The 18,120-nt window shown below is 42.5% G+C and overlaps 1 pseudogene; it reads left to right on the top strand.

The window, feature by feature from the left end:
* The window catches only part of LOC119321622, a 46,105-nt pseudogene that overhangs the window by 3,317 nt on the left and 24,668 nt on the right, over positions 1–18,120 (top strand).

Here is an 18,120-nt window from a genome sequence, read left to right as displayed (position 1 = left end):
CGGCCGGCGGCGGCGGGGGAGCGGGGTCGCCGGCGGCGGCGGGGGTGGGAACCCTAGGGAGGGGAGCTTCGCCGCCCTCCTCTCAGGTATATATATGCATATATCCACTCCGGGCATTACATCTTGGTTGCCATTGCCAAGGCAGATGCCAGGGCTAAGGTTTTCAATACTTTATGTTCTCTTCTAGTACCAATCAACTTGTGATGTAATTCATGCATAATTTGTGCTTCTTCTTTTTTGCCTTTTAAACTTCTAGACTACTTTCACTATTTTTGGCGAAGTCCAGTCTGACCAGGTCATCCTAGCTAAATTAACTTGTATACATACCATTCGAGCATGATATACTATTTCTGGTTTGTTGTCACATCAACATTCCTGTGTAGAAATAGACAAGGTTGAGCTTACCCGTCAGTATTTCTTTTGAGTACCCATGATTAAAAATTTATCTAACTATTGTTTGCTTGTGTTCAGAGTTCTCATGACGTTATCTATCCATCAAAGCCAGCATCTAGCACAAAGTTATCCAACATCCCTGAGAATGAGATACAAGAAGATCAATCCAATGCTGATGTTGAGGGAAATATGACAGTGCAAAAGAGGTTCACACGCACCTACACAATGGCAGGTGTTGTGGAGGAATTTCAGCTTATTGCGCGAGAGAAAGAAAAATCCGATATTATTGCACTAATTGTAGAACAAGCTAACACCCATCAATTTGAGGTGATAGTAGTATGGGGAATGGGTGGTCTTGGAAAAACCACACTAATAAGAAATGTTTACCAGAGCAAAGAGGTTAGTGGCATTTTTGCGAAATATGCTTTTATCACGGTCTTGCGACCTTTCAAGCTTGAGGAGCTCCTTAGGAGCTTGGCATTGCAACTAGATGCAAACAAGGGATCCATGGAATTTGTAGGTGACACCCAAAAAAACATTTCTTCAATGGGAGTTACAGACTGAATTGAAGTTTTGGGTAGACGTTCACAAGGAAAGAGTTGCTTCATTGTTCTTGATGACCTCTCATCTACCACAGAATGGGATGAAATATTGCCAAGATTACGTACAATGAAAGATCTGGTTGTTGTGATCACCACAAGGCGAGAGGATATTGCTAAGCATTGTTGCAAAAAACCGAAGTGCATACGTTTGCTCAATGGTCTTCAAGAAAAGGATGCAATTACCCTGTTCACAAGAAAGGTAACGAAATAGTATCCTTTATATTATTCACCCATCAGTTAGCAAAAAAGAATATTATTCCTTTTTTTCTCAGTTCAATTTTTAGTTTTGAGAGGTCATTTCAAATTAGTATATTGAAGCACATCACGACCAACCATCCTTGGAATATATACATCAAAGTGGGTTGCAAAAGCATAAGACTAGGGCACCGTGACTCGTGTTGTAGACTCATCAGTATGAATGATAGTTTTAACATTTTTAGCAACTAGTCAATGTGTACGTGCAATGCACGTTAATTTGAAAGTATATTGAGTGCATGCGAATATTAAGTAGTATATTATTTACGTGTTATTATGTGATTAGCACTCTATTTGTCATGAAATTAACTGCACGCTAAACGTGTTGAGCACTCAACATTGAAGCAGTCTAGGTCGTTGGATTGACATGATTTGATGGTCGAGATTAATTGGATCTGCCCCTTTGGGTCTTTTTATATTGGTATAGATATAGATTAAACCAAAAAATTGATTGCATCACGCATTACTCGGGTTAGGACAGGTTAGTATAACAAACCAACAATATTCCATGAACTCACCACTTTCCTTATCAAATATACACGAATCACTTTCTTCGAGAAACAAGTAGGAGCTCTGTATTCTCATGAAGTAGAATAAGAACTGGCCAACTTACATGGAAAACTAGTCGAAAACCAACAAATCAACCACACACGCACACCGGCCCCAAGGGCATGCACCAACCGAGATGACGGCTTCGGCACCCAAGTGACTAGAGCCAACCTTTACAACAGGAGGATGGTTTCTGAACCATCAATTATGCTTCCACACTGGCCCACACACCAGTCGAGTCAGCAACTCTTATCACCTTATACCAAAGTCGACACCCTTTAACAGTGCAACAGTCTTTCGAGCCAACACTCCGGCTACCGAATCTGAGCAACATGAACACGTACCTGAGGCCGCACATCGATTCTACCACCCAAGCGACTGGAGGTGACACCAACAAAAGGCGAAGATTTGCTGAGTCACCATTACAACTTCCACACCGGTCCAAGGTAGCGTACCAGCTCAGTCGATGACTTTGTCACCCATACAACCAAAGCTGGCGCCCTACAAAACCCAAGTGTACCAAGTTGGTTTCTGAAGCCACCGCTACGGTTTCATCTCAACACACTCCTGGTGCCCAAACCCGTTCCGCCGAAGCTCAGCTTTACTAGGGTTTTGGCCTCCTAAGGTGACTACTCCAAGGACGAATCAACGAGAAACGTTTTGGTCCCCTATTCTAATAAGAGCCGTAAACTTGATTGGAGGATCCATAAAACATTGTTGGTTGGAGCCTGGAGCTAAGATGCAGCATGCCGCATGCAAGGAGGGAACAATGACTGTGGGCGTTGTCATCGATCGTTCCCACCAAAGTGGAGAGTTTTAACCTAGGGCACCATTGGTCCCACAGCTGTCGCCTGCCAAGCGACATGTCGCATGATATGTCATTGTTTTCCATCCATCCAGCACTTCCCTGCTACGTCTTGAGCTTGCGTTGGTTTTCCTTGAAGAGGAAAGGGTGATGCAGCAATAGTAGCGTAAGTATTTCCCTCAGTTTTTGAGAACCAATGTATCAATCCAGTAGGAGGCTCCTCAAAAGTCCCATGCACCTACACAAATAAACAAAGAACTCGCAACCAACGCAATAAAGAGGTTGTCAATCCCTTCACGGCCATTTGCGAAAGTGAGATCTGATAGAGATAGTATGATAATATAAATATATTTTTGGTATTTTATAATATAGATAGAAAAAGTAAAGATGCAAATAAAAGTAGTTTGAAAGCTTATATGATAAAAGATAGACCCGGGGGCCATATGTTTCACTAGTGGCTTCTCTCAAGATAGCATAAGTATTACGGTGGGTGAACAAATTACTGTCGAGCAATTGATAGAAAAACGAATAATTATGAGATTATCTAGGCATGATCATGTTGGGGAACGTAGTAATTTCAAAAAATTTCCTACGCACACGCAAGATCATGGTGATGCATAGCAACAAGAGGGGAGAGTGTTGTCTACATACCCTCGTAGACCGTAAGCGGAAGCGTTAGCACAACGCGGTTGATGTAGTCGTAGACCCTTCCCAATTTGGATTGGGCTAGGGGGGGCGCCCCTTCCCTTGCTCCTTTCCCCTCCTTTCCACTAAGGCCCATTAAGGCCCATATACCTCCTGGGGGGTTCCGATAACCTCCCGGAGCTCCGGTATTGTCCCAATCTCACCCGGAACCTTTCCGGTGTCCAAATATAGTCGTCCAATATATCGATCTTCATGTCTCAACCATTTCAAGACTCCTCGTCATGTCCGTGATCACATCCGGGACTCTGAACAACCTTTGGTACATTAAAACACATAAACTCATAATATAACTGTCATCTAACTTTAAGCGTGCGGACCCTACGGGTTCGAGAACTATGTAGACATGACCGAGACACGTCTCTGGTAAATAACTAATAGCGGAACCTGGATGCTCATATTGGCTCCTACATATTCTACGAAGATCTTTATCGGTCAAACCGCATAACAACATACGTTTTTCGCTTTGTCATCGGTATGTTACTTGCCCGAGATTCGATCGTCGGTATCTCAATACCTAGTTCAATCTCGTTACCGGCAAGTCTCTTTACTCGTTACGTAATGCATCATCTCGTAACTAACTCGTTAGCTACATTGCTTGCAAGGCTTATAGTGATGTGCATTACCGAGAGGGCCCAGAGATACCTCTCCGACAATCGGAGTGACAAATCCTAATCTTGAAATATGTCAACTCAACAAGTACCTTTGGAGACTGATGACCCGCAAGTATACGGGATAATTGTAGCCTCTTTCGATAAGTAAGAGTGTCGAACCCAACGAGGAGCTAAAGGCAGAACAAATACCCTCTCAAGTCCTATCTGCCACTAATACGACTCTATGCATGCTTAGTGTTCACTTTACCTAGAACAAGTATGGAACTAGAAGTACTTTGTAGGTGTTGTTGGATAGGTTTGCACGATAATAAAGAGCACGTAAATAAAAGCTAGGGGCTGTTTAGATAAAAAAGCAATAAAGTAAATATAGCGAGTGTGGAAAAGTTGTGGTAGGAGTTGTGAAATTGTCCCTAAGCAATTGACTACGTTACTAGACCGGTAATCACTATTGCAATTATATTTGAGGGAGAGGCATAAGCTAACATACTTTCTCTTCTTGGATCATATGCACTTATGATTGGAACTCTAGCAAGCATCTGCAACTACTAAAGATCATTAAGGTAAAACCCAACCATAGCATTAAAGTATCAAGTCCCCTTTATCCCATACGCAAACAACCTACTTACTCGGGTCTGTGCTTCAGTCACTCACGCCACCCACCATAAGCAAATCATGAACATATTGCAAACCTTACAGCGGGGATCCCTCACGCTTGCGCGACACGGAGGGCACAATAGGACATAACCAATAATAAAACATGCAATTCAAACCAATCATAGCAATTCATCAATCACCGGTAGGACAACGAAAATCTACTCAGACATTATAGAATGGCAACACACATCATTGGATTATAATATGAAGCATAAAGCACCATGTTCAAGTAGAGGGTACAGTGGGTTGCGGGAGAGTGGACCGCTGAATATAGATGGGGAAGGTGATGGAGATGTTGGTGAAGATGGCGGAGGTGTTGGTGTAGATCGCGGTGATGATGATGGCCACCGGTAGCGCTCCGGCGCCACCAGAAGCGAGGGGGAGAGAGCCCCCCTTCTTCTTCTTCTTCCTTGACCTCCTCCCTAGATGGGAGAAGGGTTTCCCCTCTGGTCCTTGGCTCCCATGGCGTGGGAGGGGCGAGAGCCCCTCCGAGATTGGATCTATCTCTCTGTCTCTCTCTGTTTTTGCGTTATCAGATTCTGCCCCTTCACCGTTTCTTTTATATCCGAAGATCCGTAACTCCGATTGGGGTGAATCTTTTGCCTAGATATTTCTCATAAAATTAGCTTTCTTGCGGCAAAATAAGAGCGTCAATCGCCTTATGGGGGCCCCAGGAGAGTCTAGGGCACGCCCCTATCTCCTGGCCCCCTCGAGCACCGTCTCTCTTTGATTTTACTTCCCAAAAATCATAAATATTCCAAAATAATTCTCCTTCCGTTTTTATCCCTTTTGGACTCCGTTTGATATGGGTTTTCTGCGAAACATAAAACATGCAACAAATAGGAACTGGCACTTGGCACCGGATCAATATGTTAGTCCCAAAAATAGTATAAAAAGTTGCCAAAAGTATATGAAAGTTGAAGAATATTGGCATGGAGCAATAAAAAATTATAGATACGACGGAGATGTATCAGCATCCCCAAGCTTAATTCCTGCTCGTCCTCGAGTAGGTAAATGATAAAAAAGATAATTTTTGATGTGGAATGCTACCTAGCATAATCTTGATCATGTAACCAAATCATGGCATGAATATTAAGACACGAGTGATTCAAAGCAATAGTCTATCATTTGACATAAAAACAATAATACTTAGGGCATCCCAACAAACAATCATGTCTTTCAAAATATCAATGCTTCCAGAACGTTATCCCTACAAAATCATATAGTCTTGTATGCTCCCTTTTCTTAACACAAGGTACCCCTCATGCCTATCCCGGTGTCAGCCAAGCATTTGTTTCATACTTTAGTATTCTCAAACTTTTTCAACTCTCATGCAATACATGAGCATGAGCCATGGATATAGCACTATGGGTGGAATAGAATATGATGGTGGAGGTTATGTGGAGAAGACAAAAATGGAGAAAGTCTCACATCAATGTGGCTAATCAACGCGCTATGGAGATGCCCATAAATTGATGTCAATGTGAGGAGTAGGGATTGCCATGCAACGGATGCACTAGAGCTATAAGTGTATGAAAGCTCATACTGAAAACTAAGTGGGTGTTCATCCAACTTGATTGCTCATGAAGACCTAGGACATTTGAGGAAGCCCATCGTTGGAATATACAAGCCAAGTTCTATAATGAAAAATTCCCACTAGTATATGAAAGTGACAACATAAGAGACTCTCTATATGAAGAACATGGTACTACTTTGAAGCACAAGTGTGGAAAAAGGATAGTAACATTGCCCCTTTTTTCTTTTTTCTTTTTTCTTTCTTTTTTCTTTTTTTTCTTTTTTTGGGTGGGCTTCTTTGGCCCCCTTTTCTATTTAGGCTTCTTTGGCCTATCCCCTTTTTTTCTTTTTTTTTCTTTTCTTTTTTTTTCATGGGGCAATGCTCTATAATGATGATCATCACACTTTTATTTACTTACAACTCAATATTACAACTCGATACTAGAACAAAGATATGACTCTATATGAATGCTTCTGGCGGTGTATCGGGATGTGCAATGATCTAGTGTAGCAATGACATCAAAAAACGGACAAGCCATGAAAACATCATGCTAGCTATCTTACGATCATGCAAAGCAATATGACAATGAATGCTCAAGTCATGTATATGACGATGATGGAAGTTGCATGGCAATATATCTCGGAATGGCTATGGAAATGCCATGATAGGTAGGTATGGTGGCTGTTTTGAGGAAGATATAAGGAGGCTTATGTGTGATAGAGCGTATCTTATCACGGGGTTTGGATGCACCGGCGAAGTTTGCACCAACTCTCACGGTGAGAAAGGGCAATGCGCGGTACCGAAGAGGTTAGCAATGATGGAAAGGTAAAAGTGCGTATAATTCATGGACTCAACATTAGTCATAAAGAACTCACATACTTATTGCAAAAATTTAAAAGCCCTTGAAACAAAGTACTACACACATACTCCTAGGGGGGAGGTTGGTAGGAGTTAACCATCGCGTGCCCCCGACCTTCACGCAAAGATAAACAATCAAAATACAATGCACGCCAATTTGGTTACATAGTTAGTAGACCATATGTGCATGCTACGGGAAGCACAAACCTTAACACCAACATCCTTACTAAACAAAACCATCTACTAGTACCTCCCACATATTATCATCTCTATATCGCAAAACTATTGCAAGGAATCAAACATATCATATTCAGTGATCCACAAGTTTATGTAGGATTTTATGACTAACCATGTGAATGACCAATTCCTGTCATCTCTCTAAATTGATACAAGTGAAGCAAGAGAGTTTAATTCTTTCCACAAAAGATATGCCCACGCTCTAACAAATATAAGTGAAGCAAAAGAGCATTCTACAAATGGTGGTTTTCTATGTAAAGAGAAACAGGCAATCCAAACTTCAAATGATATAAGTGAAGCACATGAAGCATTCTATAAAGCCATACTCAAAATATATAAGTGAAGTGAAATGAGAATTCTATAAATGGTACAAGCATGGTGCATAAAAGAAAAATGAAAACTAAATGCAAAAGACGCTCCAAGACTTGCACACATCGCATGAACGAAACGAATACGAAAACATATCGATACTTGTTGAAGAAAGAGGGGATGCCTTCCGGGGCATCCCCAAGCTTAGACGCTTGAGTCTCCTTGAATATTTACTTGGGGTTCCTTGGTCATCCCCAAGCTTGAGCTCTTGCCTCTCTTCCTTTTCCTCATATCGGGACCTCCTCGATTAGACACTTCATCCACACAAAACTTCAACAGAAAACTCGGTAAGATCCGTTAGTATAATAAACCAAATCACTACTCTAAGTACTATAGCAAACCAATTCATATTTTGTTTTTGCATTGTGTCTACTGTAATATAACTTTTTCATGGCTTAAATCCATTGATATAAATTGATAGATTCATCAAAACAAGCAAACTATGCATCAAAAACAGAATCTGTCAAAAACAGAGCAGTCTGTAGCAATCTGAACATTCACCATACTTCTGGTATCCCCAAAATTCTACCAAAATTAGGAAAAATAAACAATTTGTACAGAAAGACAGTGCAAAAGAATCAGAACCGTTTGACATTCCAAATAAAAATGTAAAATCACGCACTACAGCCAAAGTGTCTGTCCTGCACCGTACAAACCAACAAGCATTGTAAACATCCTAAAGGCAAACCTTGGCACATTATTTTTATAATACAATGGAATTGTACAAGGGGATAATTATTTTTGATGAAAAGTTTCTGTAATCAAGATTCACAAAGTTTCCGTGAGCATGAACAAAGTCCAAGGCTAGCTCCCACTTCAACAATGCTTGTCTTTCTCACTTTCACTTTCCTTTTTGAAAAGGTTTTAGGTTCCCCTCTTTATTTTTTTTGTTTTTAAACTATATAAAAGCACTCAACAGAAATAAATGACTCTCTAAAACTTCCGGGTTGTCTCCGTGGCAACGCTTTCTTTAAAGCCATTAAGCTAGGCATATAGTGCTCAAGTAATGAATCCACCCGGATCCCAAGGTATATCAAAGCCAATTTTAATTAACAATGATTTGTATTTTAGTAGTGAGCACAAAGTAACATATATCAAATACAAGTATATGGAAGTTGAAGAATATTGGCATGGAACAATCAAAAATTATAGATACGACGGAGACGTATCAGAGACACCTGTAGAGCACCTTTATAATCACCCAGTTACATTGTGACGTTTGGTAGCACACAAAGTGTTCCTCCGGTAAGAGGGACTTACATAATCTCGTAGTCATAGGAACATGTATAAGTCATGAAGAAAGCAATAGCAACATAATAAATGATCAAGTACTAAGCTAACGGAATGGGTCAAGTCAATCACATCATTCTCCTAATGATGTGATCCCGTTAATAAAATGACAACTCATGTCTATGGTTAGGAAACTTAACCATATTTGATTCACGAGCTAGTCAAGTAGAGGCATACTAGTGACACTATGTTTGTCTATGTATTCACACATGTATTATGTTTCTGGGTAATACAATTCTAGCATGAATAATAAACATTTATCATGATATGAGGAAATAAATAATAGCTTTATTATTGCCTCTAGGGCATATTTCCTTCAGTCTCCCACTTGAACTAGAGTCAATAATCTAGATTACAAAGTAATGATCCTAACACCCATGGAGCCTTGGTGCTGATCATGTTTTGCTCATGGAAGAGGCTTAGTCAACGGGTCTACAACATTCAGATCCATATGTATCTTGCAAATCTCTATGCATGTCTCCCACATGGACTTGGTCCCGGATGGAATTGAAGCTTCTCTTGATGTGCTTGGTTCTCTTGTGAAATCCGGATTCCTTTGCCAAGGCAATTGCACCAGTATTATCACAAAAGATTTTCATTGGACCCGATGCACTAGGTATGACACCTAGATCGGATATGAACTCCTTCATCCAGACTCCTTCATTTGCTGCTTCCGAAGCAGCTATGTACTCCGCTTCACATGTAGATCCCGCCACGATGCTTTGTTTAGAACTGCACCAACTGACAGCTCCACCGTTCAATATAAACACGTATCCGGTTTGCGATTTAGAATTTTCCAGATCAGTGTCAAAGCTTGCATCGACGTAACCATTTATGACTAGCTGTTTGTCACCTCCATAAACAAGAAACATATCCTTAGTCCTTTTCAGCTATTTCAGGATATTCTTGACCGCTGTCCAGTGATCCACTCCTGGATTACTTTGATACCTCCCTGCTAAACTAATAGCAAGGCACACATCAGGTCTGCTACGCAGCATTGCATACATGATAGAGCCTATGGCTGAAGCGGAGGGAACTTCTTTCATTTTCTCTCTATCTTCTGCAGTGGTCGGGCATTGAGTCTAACTCAATTTCACACCTTGTATTACAGGCAAGAACCCTATCTTTGCTTGATCCATTTTGAACTTTTTCAAAACTTTATCAAGGTATGTACTTTGTGAAAGTCGAATTAAGCGTTTTGATCTATCTATATAGATCTTGATGCCCACTATGTAAGCAGCTTCACCGAGGTCTTTCATTGAAAAACTTTTATTCAAGTATCCTTTTATGCTATCCAGAAATTCTATATCATTTCCAATCAATAATATGTCGTCCACATATAATATTAGAAATGCTACAGAGCTCCCACTCACTTTCTTGTAAATACAGGCTTCTCCAAAAGTCTGTATAAAACCATATGCTTTGATCACACTATCAAAGCTTTTATTCCAACTCCGAGAGGCTTGCACCAGTTCATAAATGGATCGCTGGAGCTTGCACACTTTGTTCGCATCCTTTGGATCGACAAATCCTTCTGGTTGCATCATATACAACTCTTCTTCCAGAAATCCATTCAGGAATGCAGTTTTGACATCCATTTGCCAAATTTCATAATCATAAAATGCGGCAATTGCTAACATGATTCAGACAGACTTAAGCATCGCTACGGGTGAGAAAGTCTCATCGTAGTCAACACCTTGAACTTGTCGAAAACCTTTCGCAACAAGTCGAGCTTTGTAGACAGTATATTACCATCAGTGTCAGTCTTCTTCATGAAGATCCATTTATTCTCGATGGCTTGCCGATCATCGGGCAAGTCAACCAAAGTCCACACTTTGTTCTCTGATGACCCACAAGTATAGGGGATCTATCGTAGTCCTTTCGATAAGTAAGAGTGTCGAACCCAACGAGGAGCAGAAGGAAATGATAAACGGTTTTCAGTAAGGTTTTCTCTACAAGCACTGAAATAGTAGGTAATAGATAGTTTTGTGATAAGATAAATAGTAACGAGCAAAAGTAAATAAAGTAAATGAAGTGCAGCAAGGTGGCCCAATCCTTTATGTAGCAAAGGATAAGCCTAGACAAATTCTAATAATGAAGAAGGAGCTCCCGAGGACACATTGGGAATTATCGTCAAGCTAGTTTTCATCATGTTCATATGATTCGCGTTCGGTACTTTGATAATTTGATATGTGGGTGGACCGGCACTTGGGTACTACCCTAACATGGACAAGCATCCCACTTATTATTAACCCCTATTGCAAGCATCCGCAACTATAAAAAGGAGTATTAAGGTAAACCTAACCACGGCATTAGGTCCATATCAACCCCTAACGAAGCAACGCATAAACTAGGGTTTAAGCTTCTGTCACTCTAGCAACCCATCATCTACTTATTACTTTCCTATGCCTTCCTCTAGGCCCAAATAATGGTGAAGTGTCATGTAGTCGATGTTCACATAACACCACTAGAGGAGAGACAACATACATCTCATCAAAATATCGAATGAATACCAAATTCACATGACTACTAATAGCAAGACTTCACCCATGTCCTCAGGAACAAACGTAACTACTCACAAAGCATATTCATGTTCATAATCAGAGGGGTAATAATATGCATAAAGGATCTGAACATATGATCTTCCACCAAGTAAACCAAATAGCATCAACTACAAGGAGTAATCAACACTACTAGCAACCCACAGGTACCAATTTGTGGTTTTGATACAAGATTGGATACAAGAGATGAACTAGGGTTTTGAGATGAGATGGTGTTGGTGAAGATGTTGATGGAGATTGACCCCCCTCCCGATGAGAGGATCGTTGATGATGACGTTGGTGATGATTTCCCCCTCCTGAAGGGAAGTGTCCCCGGAAGAACAGCTCTGCCAGAGCTCTAGATTGATTCCGCCAAGGTTCCGCCTCGTGGCGGCGGAGTTTCGTCCCGTAAGCTTGCCCATGATTTTTTCCTGGGGAAAACCCTTCATATAGCAGAAGATGGATGCCGGAGGCCCACCAGGGGGCCCAGGAGAGAGGGGGGCGCGCCCCCCTGTCTCGTGGACAGGGTGTGGGCCCCCTGGCCTATTTCTTTTTCCTAAAAATTCTTATTAAATCTAAAAAGTTGTTTCGTGGAGTCTCATGTCTTTTGGAGTTGTGCAGAATAGGTTTCCAACGTTTGCTCCTTTTCCAGCCAGAATTCTAGCTGCCGGCATTCCCCCTCTTCATGGCAAACCTTGTAAAATAAGAGAGAATAGCCATAAGTATTGATATATAATGTGTAATAACAGCCCATAATGCAATAAATATTGATATGAAAGCATGATGCAAAATGGACGTATCATTCTCATACATGGATCCCATCTCAGATTTCATGGCCACAAGCCATTTTGCGGAATCTGGGCTCATCATCGCTTCCTCATAGTTTGTAGGTTCGCCATTGTCAAGTAACATGACCTCCAGAATAGGATTACCGTACCACTCTGGTGCGGATCTTACTCTGGTTGACCTATGAGGTTCTATAGTAACTTGATCTGAAGTTTCATGATCAACATCATTCGCTTCCTCACTTATCGGTGTAGTCGTCACAGGAACCGGTTTCTGTGATGAACTATTTTCCAATAAAGGAGCAGGTACAGTTACCTCATCAAGTTATACTTTCCTCCCACTCACTTCTTTCAAGAGAAACTCCTTCTCTAGAAAGGATCCATTCTTGGCTAAAAATGTCTTGCCTTCGGATCTATGATAGAAGGTGTACCCAACAGTTTCCTTTGGGTATCCTATGAAGACACATTTCTCCAATTTGGGTTCGAGCTTATCAGGTTGAAGCTTTTTCACATAAACATCGCAGCCCCAAACATTAAGAAACGACAACTTTGGTTTCTTGCCAAACCACAGTTCATAAGGCGTCGTCTCAATGGATTTTGATGGTGCCCTATTTAACGTGAATGCGGCCGTCTCTAAAGCATAACCCTAAAACGATAGCGGTAAATTAGTAAGAGACATCATAGATCGCACCATATCTAGTAAAGTACGATTACGACGTTCGGACACACCATTACGCTGTGGTGTTCCGTGTGGCGTGAGTTGCAAAACTATTCCGCACTGCTTCAAATGTAAACCAAACTCGTAACTCAAATATTCTCCTCCACGATCAGATCGTAGAAACTTTATTTTCTTGTTACAATGATTTTCAACTTCACTCTGAAATTCTTTGAACTTTTCAAATGTTTCAGACTTATGTTTCATTAAGTAGATATACCCATATCTGCTCAAATCATCTGTGAAGGTGAGAAAATAACAATACCCGCCGCGAGCCTCAATATTCATTGGACCACATACACCAGTATGTATGATTTCCAACAAATCAGTTGCTCTCTCCATAGTTCCGGAGAACAGCGTTTTAGTCATCTTGCCCATGAGGCATGGTTTGCATGTACCAAGTGATTCATAATCAAGTGATTCCAAAAGTCCATCAGTATGGAGTTTCTTCATGCGCTTTACACCAATATGACCTAAACGGCAGTGCCAAAAATAAGTTGCACTATCATTATCAACTCTGCATCTTTTGGCTTCAACATTATGAATATGTGTATCACTACTATCGAGATTCATCAAAAATAGACCACTCTTTAAGGGTGCATGACCATAAAAGATATTACTCATATAAATAGAACAACCATTATTCTCATATTTAAATGAATAACCGTCTCGCATCAAACAAGATCCAAATATAATGTTCATGCTCAACGCTGGCACCAAATAACAATTATTTAGGTCTAAAACAAATCCCGAAGGTAGATGTAGAGGTAGCGTGCCGACGGCGATCACACCGACTTTGGAACCATTTCCCACGCGCATCGTCACCTCGTCCTTAGCCAGTGTCCGCTTAATCCGTAGTCCCTGTTTCGAGTTGCAAATATTACCAACAGAACCAGTATCAAATACCCAGGTGCTACTGCGAGCTCTGTTAAGGTACACATCAATAACATGTATATCACATATACCTTTGTTCATCTTGCCATCCTTCTTATCAACCAAATACTTGGGGCAGTTCCGCTTCCAGTGACCAGTCTGCTTGCAGTAGAAGCACTCAGTCTCAGGCTTAGGTTCAGACTTGGGTTTCTTCTCTTGAGCAGCAACTTGTTTGTTGTTCTTCTTGAAGTTCCTATTCTTTTTCCCTTTGCCCTTTTTCTTGAAACTGGTGGTCTTATTGACCATCAACACTTGATGCTCCTTCTTGATTTCCACCTCCGCAGCCTTTAGCATTGCAAAGAGCTCGGGAATTGTCTTATCCATCCCTTGTATATTATAGTTCATCACGAAGCTCTTGTAGCTTGGTGGCAGTGATTGAATAATTCTGTCAATGATGCTATCATACGGAAGGTTAACTCCCAATTGAATCAAGTGATTGTTATACCCAGACATTCTGAGTGTATGCTCACTGACAGAACAATTCTCCTCCATCTTGCAGCTATAGAACTTATTGGAGACTTCATATCTCTCAATCCGGGCATTTGCTTGAAATATTAACTTCAACTCCTAAAACATAACATATGCTCCATGACGTTCAAAACGTCGTTGAAGTCCCGGTTCTAAGCCGTAAAGCATGGCACACTGAACTATCGAGTAGTCATCAGCTTTGCTCTGCCAGACGTTCATAACATCTGATGTTGCTCCTGCAGCAGGTTTGGCACCTAGCGGTGCTTCCAGGACGTAATTCTTCTATGCAGCAATGAGGATAATCCTCAAGTTACGGACCCAGTCCGTGTAATTGCTACCATCATCTTTCAACTTTGCTTTCTCAAGGAACGCATTAAAATTCAACGGAACAACAGCACGAGCCATCTATCTACAACAAACATAGAAAAGAAAAATACTATCAGGTACTAAATTCATGATAAATTTAAGTTCAATTAATCATATTACTTAAGAACTCCCACTTAGATAGACACCCCTCTAATCATCTAAGTGATCAAGTGATCCAAATCAACTAAACCATAACCGATCATCACGTGAAATGGAGTAGTTTTCAATGGTGAACATCACTATATTGATCATATCTACTATATGATTCACGCTCGACCTTTCGCTCTCAGTGTTTCGAGGCCATATCTGCATATGCTAGGCTCGTCAAGTTTAACCTGAGTATTCTACGTGTGCAAAACTGGCTTGCACCCGTTGTAGATGGACGTAGAGCTTATCACACCCGATCATCACGTGGTGTCTGGGCACGACGAACTTTGGCAACGGTGCATACTCAGGGAGAACACTTTTATCTTGAAATTTAGTGAGAGATCATCCTATAATGCTACCGTCAATCAAAGCAAGATAAGATGCATAAAAGATAAACATCACATGCAATCAATATAAGTGATATGATATGGCCATCATCATCTTGTGCTTGTGATCTCCATCTCCAAAGCACCGTCATGATCACCATCGTCACCGGTGCGACACCTTGATCTCCATCATAGCATCGTTGTCGTCTCGCCAACTATTGCTTCTACGACTATGGCTACCGCTTAGTGATAAAGTAAAGCAATTACAGGGCGATTGCATTGCATACAATAAAGCGACAACCATATGGCTCCTGCCAGTTGCCGATAACTCGGTTACAAAACATGATCATCTCGTACAATAAAATATAGCATCACTTCTTGACCATATCACATCACAACATGCCTTGCAAAAACAAGTTAGACGTCTTCTACTTTGTTGTTGCAAGTTTTACGTGGTTGCTACGGGCTGAGCAAGAACCGTTCTTACCTACGCATCAAAACCGCAATAATAGTTCGTCAAGTTAGTGTTGTTTTAACCTTCTCAAGGACCGGGCGTAGCCACACTCGGTTCAACTAAAGTTGGAGAAACTAACACCCGCTAGCCAGCTGTGTGCAAAGCACGTCGGTAGAACCAGTCTCGCGTAAGCGTACGCGTAATGTCGGTCTAGGCCGCTTCATCTAACAATACTGCCGAACCAAAGTATGACATGCTGGTAAGCAGTATGACTTGTATCGTCCACAACTCACTTGTGTTCTACTCGTGCATATAACATCAACGCATAAAACCTAGGCTCTGATACCACTGTTGGGGAACGTAGTAATTTCAAAAAAAATCCTACGCACACACAAGATCATGGTGATGCATAGCAACAAGAGGGGAGAGTGTTGTCTATGTACCCTCGTAGACCATAAGCGGAAGCTAGCACAAAGCGGTTGATGTAGACGTACGTCTTCATGGCCCGACCAATCAAGCACCGAAAGCACGGCACCTCTGAGTTCTTGCACACGTTCAGCTCGATGACATCCCTCGAACTCCGATCCTGCCGAGTGTCGAGGGAGAGTTCTGTCAGCACGACGGCGTGGTGACGATGATGAGGTTCTACCGTCGCAGGGCTCCGCCTAAGCATCGCTACGATATGATCGAGGAGGACTATGGTGGAGGGGGGCACCGCACACGGCTAAGAGATCAATGATCAATTGTTGTGTCTATGGGGTGCCTCCCTCCCCCGTATATAAAGGAGTGGAGGATGGGCCGGCCAAGGGGAGGAGGCGCGCCCAAGTGGGGGAGTCCTACTCCCACCGGGAGTAGGACTCCTCCCTTTCCTATTTGGAGAGGGAAGGAAGAGGAAGGAGGGAGGAAGGAAAGGGGGGGGGGGCGGCCCCCTTCCCAATTCGGATTGGGCTTTGCTTCTTTCCCCTCCTTTCAACTAAGGCCCATTAAGGCCCATATACCTCCTGGGGGGTTCCGATAACCTCCCAGAGCTCCGGTAATGTCCCAATCTCACCCGGAACCTTTCTAGTGTCCAAATATAGTCGTCCAATATATCGATCTTCATGTCTCGACCATTTCGAGACTCCTCGTCATGTCCGTGATCACATCCGGGACTCCGAACAACCTTCGGTACATCAAAACACATAAACTCATAATATAAATGTCATCTAACTTTAAGCGTGTGGACCCTACGGGTTCGAGAACTATGTAGACATGACCGAGACACATCTCCAGTCAATAACCAATAGTGGAATCTGGATGCTCATATTGCCTCCTATATATTCTATGAAGATCTTTATCGGTCAAACCGCATAACAACATACGTTGTTCCCTTCGTCATCGGTATGTTACTTGCCCGAGATTCGATCGTCGGTATCTCAATACCCAGTTCAATCTCGTTACCGGCAAGTCTCTTTACTCGCTACATACACTACAGGAAACAGTTAATTTGCCGTCTGTGGATTACAGACGGCAAAGACGTAAATCCAGACGGCAAAGAGTTTGCCGTCAGGAAGTAGACGACAAAGTCAGACGGCAAAGATAAATCGGCAAAGAATACTTTGCCGTCTGCTATTTTTTCTGGATGACGGCAAAGAATTTGCCGTTAGTCTATACTGTTTGCCGTCAGCTGGTAAAATCAGATGGCAAAAAATGGCAACAGACGGAACGGACGGTGTTAGTGCTTTGCCGTCAGCAGAATCCATCTTTGCCGTAAACCTCAAACATCACAGACGGCAAAGAATTTTTTTATTTAAAAAATATATCGTACAAACAAGTGCAGAGGCGACCAGGAACAAATTGATGAAGAACTCCACAGTATGTATCCATCAACACTGCTGTTCTAAGAATCAAACACGAACGAACGGATTTCACAAGACAAAACAAAACTACTCAATTTAACAATATGAATGGGTTACACACAAACATATTACACACGAACAGATTACACTAAGTTACAATACAGGAGTTGGATCTACACGCCCACGCCTCGCTGGAGCACCATCTGCGCCTCTCTCCCTTCTCCTTCCTTTCACCATGCCTTGGATTAGGAACACACCAATGTCCGAGGAGCTCAAGCCGTCTGCCACCGCACCGGAGTTCGTCACCCTCGTCCGGGTGCTGGATCCACTTGACCCCACCAACCCTGTCAGCGCAAGCCCCGCCGCCGGCAGAGGAGAGCAGAAGAGGTGGAGGCCCGCCACATGCGAAGATGGGGGCAAAGGAGAGGAGCAGACATGGAGGGGGGCGGCGCAGATGGAGAGGCGGGGCCGACCGGGCAGCAGCGACGAGGCGGGGCCAAGTGGCTCATCCTGGCGCTGGATCCACTTGACCCACCAACTCTGTCAACACCAGGCCTCGCCCTCGGCAGAGGAGAGCAGAGGAGGCGGAGGCCCGCGGCGTGCGAGGCGAAGGGGAGGAGCAGCCGTGGAGGCGGGTGGCGCGGGAAGCCGGCGTCGCGGATGGGGAGGCGGGGCCGACCGAGCGGCGGCGGTGAGGCGGCGGT

The sequence above is a fragment of the Triticum dicoccoides genome, chromosome 6B (genome assembly GCF_002162155.2).
Source record: "Triticum dicoccoides isolate Atlit2015 ecotype Zavitan chromosome 6B, WEW_v2.0, whole genome shotgun sequence".
NCBI classification, from domain to species: domain Eukaryota; kingdom Viridiplantae; phylum Streptophyta; class Magnoliopsida; order Poales; family Poaceae; genus Triticum; species Triticum dicoccoides.
The sequence above is the reverse complement of the archived record's forward strand: the minus strand, read 5'-3'. Positions and strand labels throughout refer to the sequence as shown.